The sequence below is a fragment of the Suncus etruscus genome, chromosome 7, assembly GCF_024139225.1.
Source record: "Suncus etruscus isolate mSunEtr1 chromosome 7, mSunEtr1.pri.cur, whole genome shotgun sequence".
In the NCBI taxonomy this organism is placed as follows: domain Eukaryota; kingdom Metazoa; phylum Chordata; class Mammalia; order Eulipotyphla; family Soricidae; genus Suncus; species Suncus etruscus.
Window position 1 is genome coordinate 80,434,833 of NC_064854.1, and position 13,592 is coordinate 80,448,424.

At 34.4% G+C, this 13,592-nt stretch overlaps 1 pseudogene; it reads right to left on the reverse strand.

The window, feature by feature from the left end:
- Positions 1–12,891: 12,891 nt before the first annotated feature.
- On the reverse strand, positions 12,892–13,363 carry LOC126014343 (ubiquitin-40S ribosomal protein S27a-like; annotated as a pseudogene).
- Between the last annotated feature and the right edge of the window lie 229 nt (positions 13,364–13,592).

The following is a 13,592-nucleotide window of genomic DNA, read 5'->3' on the forward strand; positions in this document are numbered from 1 at the left end:
AGAAAACTCCAAACTAAAATAACAGATCTGAAAAACAAGGTAGCTCAACTGAAAAACTTAATGGAAAACCTCACCAGCAGGGTAACAATAGCTGAGGACAGAATCAGTGAACTGGAAGATCAAATGCAGAACAACTCCATAGAACTTAACAGATTGGAAAAGAACCTTAAGGCAAATGATCAGACAATGGAAAAAGTACTCAATGAATATGAACAGATGAAAATAGAAGTCTTTGATAAACTCAACAAAAACAACATAAGAATCATTGGAGTCCCAGAGGCCAAGGAAGGGGATTCTTAGGAAGAATCAACAGTCAAAGACATCACAGAGAAACTCCCAGAGCTAAAGACTGCATGCAATCAAATCCTTCATGCTCGAAGAGTACCAGCTAAAAGAGACCCAAAGAAAAATACCCCAAGAAACATTCTATTCACAATGATGAATCCTACATACAGAAATAGAAAACTGAAAGCAGCAAGATCAAAAAGGGAAATTACATTTAAAGGAGTATCCATAAGATTTATAGCAGACATGTCACAAGAAACTCTCAAGGCCAGAAGACATTGGTGGGATATTGTGACAAGACTGAAGGAAATGGATGCCTCACCTAGAATACTGCACCCAGCCTGACATATTCAGGTTTGAAGGAAGGATACAGAGCTTCTCGGATAAGCAACAGCTCAGAAACTTCACAGATGCAAAACCAGCCTTAAAGGAAAAACTTAAAGGTCCACTTTAAGACAAGACAGATCAACAGACATGTCGAACTTATACACAAAGTTGACATTAAATCCCATGACAATCATCTCCCTCAACTTCAATGAACTAATTGCACCAGTTAAGAGACACACAGTGGCTAAATGGATCAAAAGATGAATCCAACCTTCTGCAGCCTACAAAAAACACACCTGAAAAGTCAGAACAAACATAGACTCAAAATCAAAGGCTGGAAGAAAACCTTCAAGCAAACAACATCCTTAAAAAAGCTGGGATGGCCATATTAATATCAGACGCCACAAACTTTAGACTCAGAAAAGTTGTTGGGGAGAAAGATGGACACTTCGTACTAATGAAGGGATATATGCAACAGGAAGAAATCACGCTACTAAACATATACGCACCCAATGAGAAACCAGCAAATTATCTAATAAATTTTTTGACAAATTTGAAAGAGGGCATCAATAATAAAACAAAAATTATGAGAGACCTCAGCATGGGCTGTCACCACTTGATAGGTCAATCAGACTAAAAAAAAATATATTAGCCCTGAAAAGAGAAATGGAAGAAAGAGGCCTAGTAGATATATATAGGACACTCCATCCCCAGAAACCTAGATACACATTCTTCTCCAATGTACATGGGTCATTCTCCAGGATAGATCACATGCTGGCACATAAAACATACCTCCATAAAATCAAGAGGATAGAAATTTTGCAGACTACCTTCGCTAACCACAATGCTCTGAAATTAAATGTGAACTTCAAAGGAATACAGAGGAAGAACATTAAAAACTGGAAATTAAACAGCCTGCTACTGAACAACCAGTGGGTCTCTCTCCACTCCTATGAACATAGTACTGGAAGTACTTGCTATAGTGATTAGGCAAGATAAATATATTAATGGATTTCAGATAGGAAAGGAAGAATTCAAACTCTTACTGTTTGCAGATGACATGATACTTTCTTACAAAACCCTAAAAACTCTACCAAAAAGCTTCTAGAAACAATAGATTTATATAGCAATGTGGCAGGCTACAAATTTAACACACAGAATTCAAAGGCCTTTTTTATAAACCAATTATGACAGGTAGAAATGGACATTAAGAAAACCCCAGGGGCCAGAGAGATAGCACAGGGGTAGGGCATTTGCCTTGGATGGAGAAGGATGGTGGTTCAAATCCCGGCATCCCCTATGGTCCCCTGAGCCTGCTGAGGATGATTTCTGACCGTGGAGCCAGGAGTAACCCTTGAGTGCTGCCGGGTGTGACCCAAAAACAAACAAAAAAAAAAAATAAAAAGAAAGAAAGAAAAGAAAACAACCCCATTTACATTAGTGCCACACACACTCAAATATCTTGGAGTAAACTTAACTAAATATGTGAAGGACCTATAAAAAGAAAAATATAAAGCACTGCTTCAATAAATAAGAGAGGACACTAGGACATGGAAACACATACCGAGCTCATGGATTGGCAGTATTAACATTATTAAAAGGGCAATACTCCCCAAAGCATTGTACAGATTTAATGCGATTCCTCTAAACATACCCATGACATTCTTCAAAGAATTGGATCAAACACTTCTGAAATTCATTTAAAGCAATAAATACCCTTGAATACCTAAAGCGTTCCTTGGGAAAAGAATATGGGAGGCATTACTTTCTCCAACTTTAAACTGTATTACAAAGCAGTAGTTATCTAAACAGCATGGTATTGGAATAAAGACAGACCTTCAGATCAGTGAAATAGGCTTGAGTACTCAGAGAATGTTCCCCAGACATACAGTCACCTAATTTTTATAAAGGAGCAAGAAATCCTAGATGAAGCAAAAAACCCTCTTCAACGGTGGTGTTGGCACAATTGGTTAGCCACTTGCAAAAAAAGAGAACTCAGACCCCCCCCCCCCGCTAACACCATGTACAAAGGTAAAATCCAAATGCATGAAAGACCTTGATATCAGACCTGAAACCATAAGGTATATAGAACAACACGTAGGTAAAAACACTCCATGATATTGAGATTAAAGGCATTTTTAAGGAGGAAACAGCACTCTCCAAACATGTGGAGGCAGAGATAAACAGATAGGAGTATATTAAACTCAGAAGCTTCTGTACCTCAAAGGAAATAGTGCCCAGGATACAAGAGTCACCCACTCAGTGGGAGAAACTAGTCACCCAATACCCATCAGATAAGTGGCTAATATCCAAACTATACAAGGCACTGACAGAACTTTACAAGAAAAAACATCTAGTCTCATCAAAAAATGGGGAGAAGAAATGAACAGACACTTTGTTAAAGAAGAAATACAAATAGCTGAAAGGTACATGAAAAAATGCTCCTCATCATTAATCTTCAGGAAGATGCGAATCAAAACAACTATGAGGTACCATCTCATGCCAAAGAGATTGGCGCACATCACAAAAATGAGGACAAGCAATGCATGTGGGGACGTGGAGAGAAAGGAACTTTTATTTACCGATTGGAATGCCATCTAGTCCAACCTTTATAAAAAGCGGTATCAAGATCCCTCAAAACCTGGATATTGAGCTCCCATATGATCCAGTTATACCACTCCTAGGGATATTCCCTAGGAACACAAAAATACAAATCAAAATTCCCTTCCTCACACCTATATTCATTGTTGTGCTCTTTATCATAGTCAGATCTGGAAACAACCAAGATGCCCTTCAACAGATGAATGGCTAAAGAAACTGTGATACATATACATAATGGAATATTATGCAGTCATCAGGAGACATGAAGTAATGAAATTTTACTATACGTGATGTATATGGAATCTATTATGCTGAGTGAAATAAGTCAGAGGGAGAGAGTGAGAGATTCAGAATAGTCTCACTCATTTATGGGTTTTAAGAAAAATAAAAGACATTTTTGCAATAATCCTCAGCGACAAAGAGAGGAGGGCTGGAAGTTCCAGCTCATGACATGAAGCTCACCACAAAAAGTACAGGTGGGGGTGGGGTAGGGAGGAGGGAGATTTCGGACATTGATGGTGGGAATATTGCTCTGGTGAAGGAGTGTGTTCTTTACATGACTAAAACACAACTACAATCATATTTGTAATCAAGGTGTTTAAATAAAGATATTAATAAAAAAGAAAAAGATATATGCCAAGGTGGGTAATAAAGGACAAAATAGATTGACAACTGAAATTTGTATTTATTTTTAAAGGCAGTTCAGATAGTTGAATTTAAATAATGTACTTTTTTTAAAAAAAAAATGTGGGTTGTTTTTCTTTTTTATTTAAACACCAGGATTGCAGTTGTTCATGATTTAGTTTCAGTCTTACAATATACACCACCTTTCACATATTTCCTGCCACCAATGTCCCCAGTTTCCCTCTCACACTCCCTCTGCCTGTTCTGAGTTAGATATTTTACTGGTCTCTCATTCTCTCTCTTTCCTTTCTTTATCCTTTTAATCACTTTGGTTGGCACTATTGCTAATGAAAGGGTACCATGCATGTCACTTTATTACTGTTCAGCACCCAGTTACCCAGTGTAATCATTTGCAACTATTATTGTCATGGTGGTCCCTTCTCTACCTTAACTGCACTGCTCCACTATTTGAGGCAAGCTTCCTACCATGGACTGGACCTCCTGCTCTTACCTCTATTGTCTCTAAATAGTACTACCACACTATCTTTTTTTTCTTATATCTCACAAATGAATGAGATTATTTCATGCTTATCACTTTCTCCCTTACTCATTTTATTCATCATAATATTCTCCATATTCAACCCAGTTTCACGACTCCATTGTGCAGATGTAGAAAAGTTTATACACTTCTCTGTTCTGGGGTGTTTTGGTTGTTTCTAGCTTTGACTATTGTGAACAGTCTTCAACGAATATATGTTTGAAGAGGGCTTTTTTTGTATTGTTGTTTTAGTGTTCCTAAAGTATATCCCTAGGAGTGATATTGCTGGACTATATGAAAGCTCAATTTTTAGTTCTAGAGGAATATTCATATTGTTTTCCAAAATGGCTGGCCAGTCTACATTCTCATTAGAAGTAAAGGAGAGTTCCTTTCTCTGCATCCCCTTCAGCATTGATTGTTCTTGTTCTGTGATGTGTGCCAGTCTCTGTGGCTTGAGATGTACCTCATTGTTGTTTTGATTTGCATCTCCCTGAAGGTTAATGATATGTAGCATTTTTTCATGTGATTTTTGACCATCTGTATTTTTTTTAAGGAAATGTCTGTTCTCTCATTTTTAAAAATTTTGGCTACATGTTAGTTTCACTAATTTAGTCTCTATTTTCATTTTAGTTTCTGTTAATTAAACCCAATTGAACTGAGGAAACTGTATAGCTGGTTTATAAATATTTTATTAGGATCTGAAACATTTATTTTACCCTTAAATTTATAGATTAACCAACTAAAGGAAAATCAAGTTAGTGTGCTTTTGATTTAAGGTATCTATTTTAATATATACATGGTAAAGCCCTTTAATTAAGTAAATATAACAGTTCTTTTCATAAAATAGATATAATTGAAATTTGATTTTTTTGAATAAATATAATTTTGATTATAGTTTTTATAAAGGTTTATTTTGTCAATGAGATCCTTATATTAGTATTACTACTTCTAATTTCAAGAATGTATGAAGTGTCAATATGAAAAAGCAATTACAAACTTCATCTCCGGTACCAAGGAGATTTTTGAATTCCCATGAGATAATCACTAAAGTTTTATACTAATATGAGTAAAATGAAAGATGGTTGAATAAATGAACAGCTGGCCATATCTTTACATAGTTAAGTGTCCCATTCATCTGATGTAACAGGCAATTACTTTTACATATGCCAAAACTGTGGATATCTTCTTAACCAAAGCTGATGAAAACAGCTTTGTGGAATCAGGGAGTGTGTGCTGGTAGAAAAAATGTGTTAAATAGGTTGGATGTTTTTATTGTCCCATATTTTCATTGTAATAATTTAACCAAGCAGTGTTGCTTAAGACAGTTTATCTTTAATTATCTAATTTCCAGAGTTATTTTTATATGCTTCAGGTCAATGAAGATTAAGCTATTTAATCTAATGTATCAAATATTTATAATGCATAGACATAAATCCCATAGTTGATTTTCATATATTTCCTATAGTATAAGACTATCACCTTTCTGAAGACAAAGTGTGTGTTTTGTAGTACCATTTATCATTCTTGTCAAATACTATATTACAGACATTACCAAAATGTAAATGAACACATTGAATAGATAAAACAATCTCCTTGGTATTTTTTACATTATTAAATATGAGACAAACTCTGGGATTCAAGAAGTATGTTACTGAAGTTATGTCTGGACCTTATTTGTTTTATCCATTATGGCTGCTTTCTGTAATCAATTACTCATACAAAATCAATTACTTGACTTTTAATCTTTTTTTTTGATATATGAGTCAACAAATTGACATGGAATATAGTTTTTTCTTTTTCTTTCTTTTCTTTTTTTCCATTTTTTCTTTATTTTAACATATTGATTAAAATATGATTGTGATTAGGTTTCAGTCATGTAAAGAACACCCGACTTCACCAGTGCAACTTTCCCACCACCAATGTCCCAAATCTCCCTCCACCCCACCCCACCCCCACCTGTACTTCAGACAGGCTTTCCAGTTCCCTCATTCATTCACATGATTATGGTAGTTCTCTGTGTAGCTATTTCTATAACTGCACTCAAAACTCTTTGTGGTGAACTTTATGAAGTGAGCTGGAAGTTCCAGCCCTCCTCTCATTGTCTCTGAGGATTGTTGCAAAAATGACTTTTATTTTTTTAAAACCCATAGATGAGTGAGACTATTCTGCATCTCTCTCTCCCTCTGACTTATTTCACTCAGCATGATAGATTCCATGTACATCCATGTATAGGAAAATTTCATGACTTCATCTCTCCTGATGGCTGCATAATATTCCATTGTGTATATGTACCACAGTTTCTTTAGTTATTCGTCTGTTGAAGGGCATCTTGGTTGTTTCCAGAGCCTGTCTATTGTGAATAGTGCTGCAATAAATATAGGTGTGAGGAAGGGGTTTTTGTGTTGTATTCTTGTGTTCTTAGGGTATATCCCTAAGAGTGGAATAGCTGGGTCGAATGGGAGCTCAATTTCCAGATTTTGGAGGAATCTCCATATCGCTTTCCATAGAGGTTGGACTAGATGGCATTCCCACCAGCAGTGTGTAAGAATTCCTTTCTCTCCACATCCCCGGCAGCACTGATTGTTCTCATTCTTTGTGATGTGTGCCAATCTCTGTGGTGTGAGATGGTACCTCATAGTTGTTTTGATTTGCATCTCCCTGATGTTTAGTGATGAGGAGCATTTTTTCATGTACCTTTTGGTCATTTGTATTTCTTTTTTTTTTTATCAAAGTGTCTATTCATTTCTTCTCCCCATTTTTGATGGGATTAGATGACTTTTAATCTTTTTTTATACAACTGATATTCTCAGACCTAATAAACGGTATTAGTGTTTATCCGATATATGTTTATATGGATTTGAGTTTTCACTTGAGAAATACCTGGAAATTTAACAACTATCAACAGGGACAGACCTGGAAGTAGGTGTCTGAATCTTAGATAATGTTCATTATGTCTCTCCTTATTAAATCCTCCTTCCAGAAATAAAAAACATTGTTTTAGAGGATTGATAACTCTGAATAAATATGCTCAGATATTTCTACATAATAAATTATTTGATATTAATTTCTGCCAGAAAATGACTTATTTAATTTTCACTCATAGTTTCTACTTTTTGCAACACAATACTTGAACAATATATAAAATTATTGTAGTATAGTCTTCAGAAAAATGTAAAGTGTTGGACTTGGTATTGTTCATCCAACTTAAATAGAGGATAAGGTCAAGAATTCTCAATATTTAAAGACAGAAATAAAATAGTTCTTACTATGAAGTACTGTTACATAAATGAAGGGATTTTCTATAATTATCAGTAACCAACTGTCTTTTGTAGGTCTTTGGATATGTCTTTCTGCCGTTTTAACATATAGCTACATATATTTATATATAATAAACTGTATATTTGTAGGCAATTTTTTTGCATTTTGATATAAGAACTTTTATTAAGAAGGTTTTTTAAAATAAAAGAAGACAAATATTTCATCTACTTTATTGGACACTTGCTGAATGTATCTGTTTTTCCTACATAATGACTAAGCATAGTCAGAGAGCTTGCAAATAAATTAGCATTTATTTGACCTAGTTCATAATTTTGGGGTTGGAAATATCTAAAAGGAGTTGCCAGTGTGACAAAATTTTTTATAGTAAAGCAGGATTCTTAAAAAGTGACCTTAAATTTCTCTTTTCTAAGTTATTTACTCAAATGCCAAATGAAGGGACCAAAGTTCAGGAAATAACTAAGATTACTAGAGTCGTGACTCTAAAATTGGCAGAATATATTGTACTATATGACTGGACTCCATATAATTACAGGAACTGTTCAAAGTAGAATATAGAAATCGAAGATACACCACTGGAAAGGGTGAAAGATGAAGCAGAGGTGAAGGAGGGAGAGAAAGAGAGGGGTAGGGAGGGGGATAGAGGGAGAGAGAGAGATAGAGAACTATCTTTATTTTATTTTGTTTTGATTTTTGTTTATTTGGGGATCACATCTGGTGAGGATCAGGAGCTTCTGTAGATACTGTGCTTGGAAGTGTTCTGGATATATTGTGATGCTGATGATTAAAACTGGAGCTCTTCATGTAATTTAGTAATTCGTGTGCTCAGCCATTGAGCTATTTCTCCTGACTTGAGTTTAGAGATGCAGGAATGGAAAATAAAAGCCATAGTGTATATATTGCCTCTAGAGGACGAGACCAACCACCAGTTTACCAAGGAAATAGAAACCTCAACCTTACAACCACAAGGAACAACCTAAATCAACAACCTCAGTGACTCTAGAGAAGGAAATTCTTCCCTGGAGTTGCTCAGGAAGTCTGTCTTGTGGACTCCTCAGTTCTGCTCTATAAAGAGAGAAAAAAATGTTGAGATTTCTGACTGATTTTGTAGCTAAAGTATTTGTGTTGTTTTAGCACATAGGTTTAATGTAACTTGTTATGACAACAGTAGAAAAAAATAAACAATAAAACAAAGACCAAATCCTTTTGACATCTTTTGTCCTCCTATAAATGAATAAAACAAGAAAAGATAGTCTTTTAATTAAAATTGTTTGCAATTTAGTTTACTGGGAGGAAAAAAAAACATAAACATAAAATCCACAAATTTATATCCAAAAATGTCAAATGACACCATCTAAACCCAGAGGTCTTCATATGCCATATTTTATATAGATCATTTTTCAATTCTTTAAAACAAGTTTTAAACAATAACCTTATCAATTAACCACAATACTTCCTCCATTTGACTTAGAATCCAAGTTTACATTTTCTAGTTTCTGTGCCTCGATAGACTGACATATTTTGTTTCCTGATTTAAAACCTTTTTTCTTCTTAAAAATTTCTTCAATAGAATGTAGGTAGATGATAGTGTATTCATGCTATTAATATTTTTCTATTTTTTTGCTATTAATATTTTTATGATAAAGTAGAGGGTCTATACTGAAATGAAAAGAAAATCAGAAGATTGTCTTAAAAATTGTCTACTTAAAGACAAAGCTTATCCTGAATCCTTTTTTCTAAATTTTGTAACAAGGTAAGTTAGTAAGAGATTTGTAAACAAGATAATAAATCCAAATAATATATTTAAATTTAGATTAACTAAAATTCATTTTTTTAAAATAATGGTTAATTCATTACAATGTAAAGGCATACCTATACTGCATACATAAAATATAATATTAATAAATGAGAAAGTCTGTTTATATTAATATAATTCATATTGCTTTCAAATAACAATTTTATTTTAAATCAAAATAAATTTTTCATATGACAGTTTTGACAGTTTCAGATAAACAACAAAATAATTTGATATATAGGTATGTTGTGACATGATCACATAATCTTGTGTACTGATGCTACCTTGCATAGTTCTCATTTTTGTGATGAGAATTTTGAACTTGCTGAGAAACTTTTAAATATTTAAATATTTAATATTTGCTACAGTCAGCATACCATGTGTTCGTTTAATTTATCATTTCTGATCACTTTTACCCTTTTACCCATCCTATGTCCCATACATAGTATATATCTCATAGAGTTTCAAGTGTCTATGCAAGCGTACGTATTTGTCTCTCTATGATTTAATTCTTTTAGCACACATCCCTCAAGTTCCAATCATGTTGATGAATTCAAAATGTATTCATTTTATGGTTGTAAAATATGCCATTAAATGTCTTATTTTGCTTTCTTTGGTTGTTTTCATATCCTACTTACTTGAAATAAAACATCAATGAACATGAGTACACATAGCTTTTCCAATAGTGTTTTTATTTATTTTTAATAAATCAACTCATATTCAACAAATTCTTAAATATATTGACAAACAGTAAATAGCACCTAATGAATCTTTTGAGGATAAATTTTTATGATTTTTTTAAATTTTATATCAAGAAATTATGATTTCTAATTTGTTTTGTTTTGTTTTGTTTTTGGCTACACCCAACATTGCTCAAGGTTTACTTCTGGCTCTGCAATCAGAAGTCCTCTTGGCAGGCTCAGAATTCACACAGGATGCCAGGATTCGAACTGGGGTCAGTCTTGTGTTGGCTGCATGCAAGGCAAATGTCCTACTGCTGTGCCATTGCTCCGGTCCCAATTTCTGATACTTTAATAATTTAAGTTAAGCATATAGAAATGTCAGTGGTCAATCTGTGGTAAATGTACTGGAAAAAAGGTAACTGAATTCAACCTGTCAGCTTTATATTGGGAATCATTGTAAAAAATCAATTTCCCTTACAAGTTCCCTAAACACAACCCAGGGGCTTGGGTGAGAGGAAAACTGTGACATTGATAGTAGGAAATATGCACTGGTGAAAGGTATTGGACATTGTCTGACTGAAATTCAATCATGAATAACTTTGTAACTATGTATCGCACCAAGATTCAATTAAAGAATTGATTTAAAAATAAATATTCTTTTTAAAAAAATGTTCTTTTTATTTTAAACCAGAATATAAAGTTAAAGCTACTTTATTTCTGTGCATTGGTGGATGTGGATGAACTTGTGTATTTTTTTTCTGTTAATTAACCTTTATTTTTTATTTTGGTTTTCAGGCCAAACCCAGTGCTCAAGGTTTTCACCTAGCTTTGTCCACAAGATCACTCTTGGCATGGCTTTGAGGACCGTATTTATTGCTGTGGATTAAACATGGGTCAGACACATTCAAAGCAAGTGTACTACTCACTGTACTCTCAGGCCCCAGTGACCACACTTTAGAAAACAGTAAGATCGGGGCTGGAGCAATAGCACAGTGGGAGGGTGTTTGCCATGTACTTGACAGACCCGACAGACCCAGGTTTGATCCCTGCATCCCATATGCTTCCCCGAGCCTGCCAGGAGCGATTTTTGAGGGAAGAGCCAGGAGTAATCTCTGAGCACTGCTGGGTGTGCCCCTCCAATAAAAACAAACAAACAAACAAACAAACAAACAAACAAACAAAAACCATAGTAAGATTAATGACCTTGAAAACTAGGGCATTCGGGCCACTGAGTTCATTTTTATGCAAAAGTAGCCATGTTCTTGTCTTCAAATTTTATTTGTGCTACTACTGTACATACTAATCTGCTTGGAGAATATAACTTGTGTTTCATATCTCCAACTATTCCTTTCTAATGGTCCTTGGACCAAGTTATAAAACAAAGACATTCCTTTTATCTCTCATAAAATTTAGTATGATATACTGCTTTAATGAAAAATATCATTCCTTATGTTTTGTTTATATACATAAGAATGTAACTGAAAAAAAGTCATTTTTGTGGGCTTTTTTTTTTTTTTTTGGTGGGGGGAGAAATACCTGGCCTGGGGACCATATGGAATGCTAGGGATCAAACCCAGGTCTGTCCTGGGTCGGCAGCATTCAAAACAAATGCCCTACTGCTGTTCTATTATTTTGGTCCCCGAAAATACATTTTTGATTGGTTAATTAAACTTGTTGAATCAGAAAGGTTTAACAACATTTTTAAAATTTCAAAGAGTTATAACAGTAAATTTTGTTTTGATATGGAGTCAAACTTGGTAATGTTTGTGGTGATACCTGGCTCTGTGCTCAGGGCTCACTCCTATCTGCAAAAGGACAAAAGGACAATATTAAGTGCAGGTGATTAAGCTCTAGATTGCATGCAAGGCAAGTTCTCCTACTGTCTGTACTATCATCACTACATCACTCAACACCTTGAGTAAAAGATGGCTTAGGGACAAAAAGCAGCTCTTGTGCATTGAGGATTTGAGCCTTAGTGTCTCCCATATATTTTGAGTATGATTCCTTTATTTCTCTCTATTGTATGAGATCCCTAGTATCACAGTGAATTGTATGATATCCAATGCACTCCATTTACATGTGTTAGTGAGAGACAAAGAGAGAGAGATAGAGAGACAGACAGAGAGAGAGAGAAAGCACAACTATGAAAATGTGTGACTCTTGGTGAGAGATAGATCATATGTACTGGAATCATAATTTAATATGAAACCTCCAAAATACACACAACCAAACATGCATATAACATAGCTCAATGCAACAACAACAACAACAAAAATGTAAAAAAGAAGGGGAAGTGTTAATTTTTTTAGGCTTTAAAGCTTGTATTATTTTAATAGTTTGGTTAATTATAAATGAGTTCAGTCATGCAATATATAACACACTTAACAAGTATATATTTCTTTCCATTAATGTCTCCAGGTTTCCTCATCTGACCTCTCCCCTTAACCTCTTTCCTGCTTGCCTCTGTTCCAGACATTTTTCTTCTCTCTCTTCCTTTTTTATCTTCTTGACACTGAGTTTTGCGATATTATTACTGAGGGGATATTATGCATATAACTTTATTTCTTTTAAGCACACAATTCTAGTCCAAAGAAATACTTTCCAACTATTACTATTATTATCATAAATCTCTTCTCTAACTTAACTGCACTTCCTCACTATTTGTGGCAAACTTTTTACCATGAACTCCTGGTCTTTGTTTCTATTGTCTCTGGATATTAATACCATGCAATATTTTTTTATGTTTAAAAATCACTCTTTAATCAATTGACCAGAACATAACAATTAATGTTAGAGCTCATGACCTTTATTAACCCATACAGGTAATTGTCTTCTGGTTTGTTGAAGCAATAGGTCAGACAGCATTTGCCACAATAATGTCTGTCGAAGTAGCTGGTCATAAAAACTCCAGCACCACATTCATCTGAAGGGCATTCTCGGCAAAAGCGACTGATTTTTGTCATTTTCATCCACCTTGTAATATTTCAGGACAGACAAAGTAACTTTCTTTCTCTTGTGCTTATTCTTTTGGGGAGTGGTGTAAGACTTCTTCCTATACTTAGCACCAGTAGTAGTCAGATAGAGTACGTCCATCTTCAAGTTGTTTGCCAGCAAAGATAAACCATTGTTTTTCAGGAGGAATTTCTTCCTTGTCCTGAATCTTGGCCTTTACATTTTCTATCGTATCTGAATCTCAATCTTGAGAGTGATAGTCTTCCCTGTAAGCATTTTAATAAAAATGGATGTGGTTTACCACAGATGACCAAAGAAAAGCCCATGCAAAAAGTTTTTATATCTCCTAAAAATGTCTACAATCATTCTATGTCTGTTCCTCTTTCTTTGACTAATTTCACTAAGATAATATTATCTAGATTATGTATAAGAAAATCTGATGAATTAATTTTTCCTAATAGTTGTGTATTATTCCAATGTGTAGATAACCCAGTGTTTCTTTATCCACTCA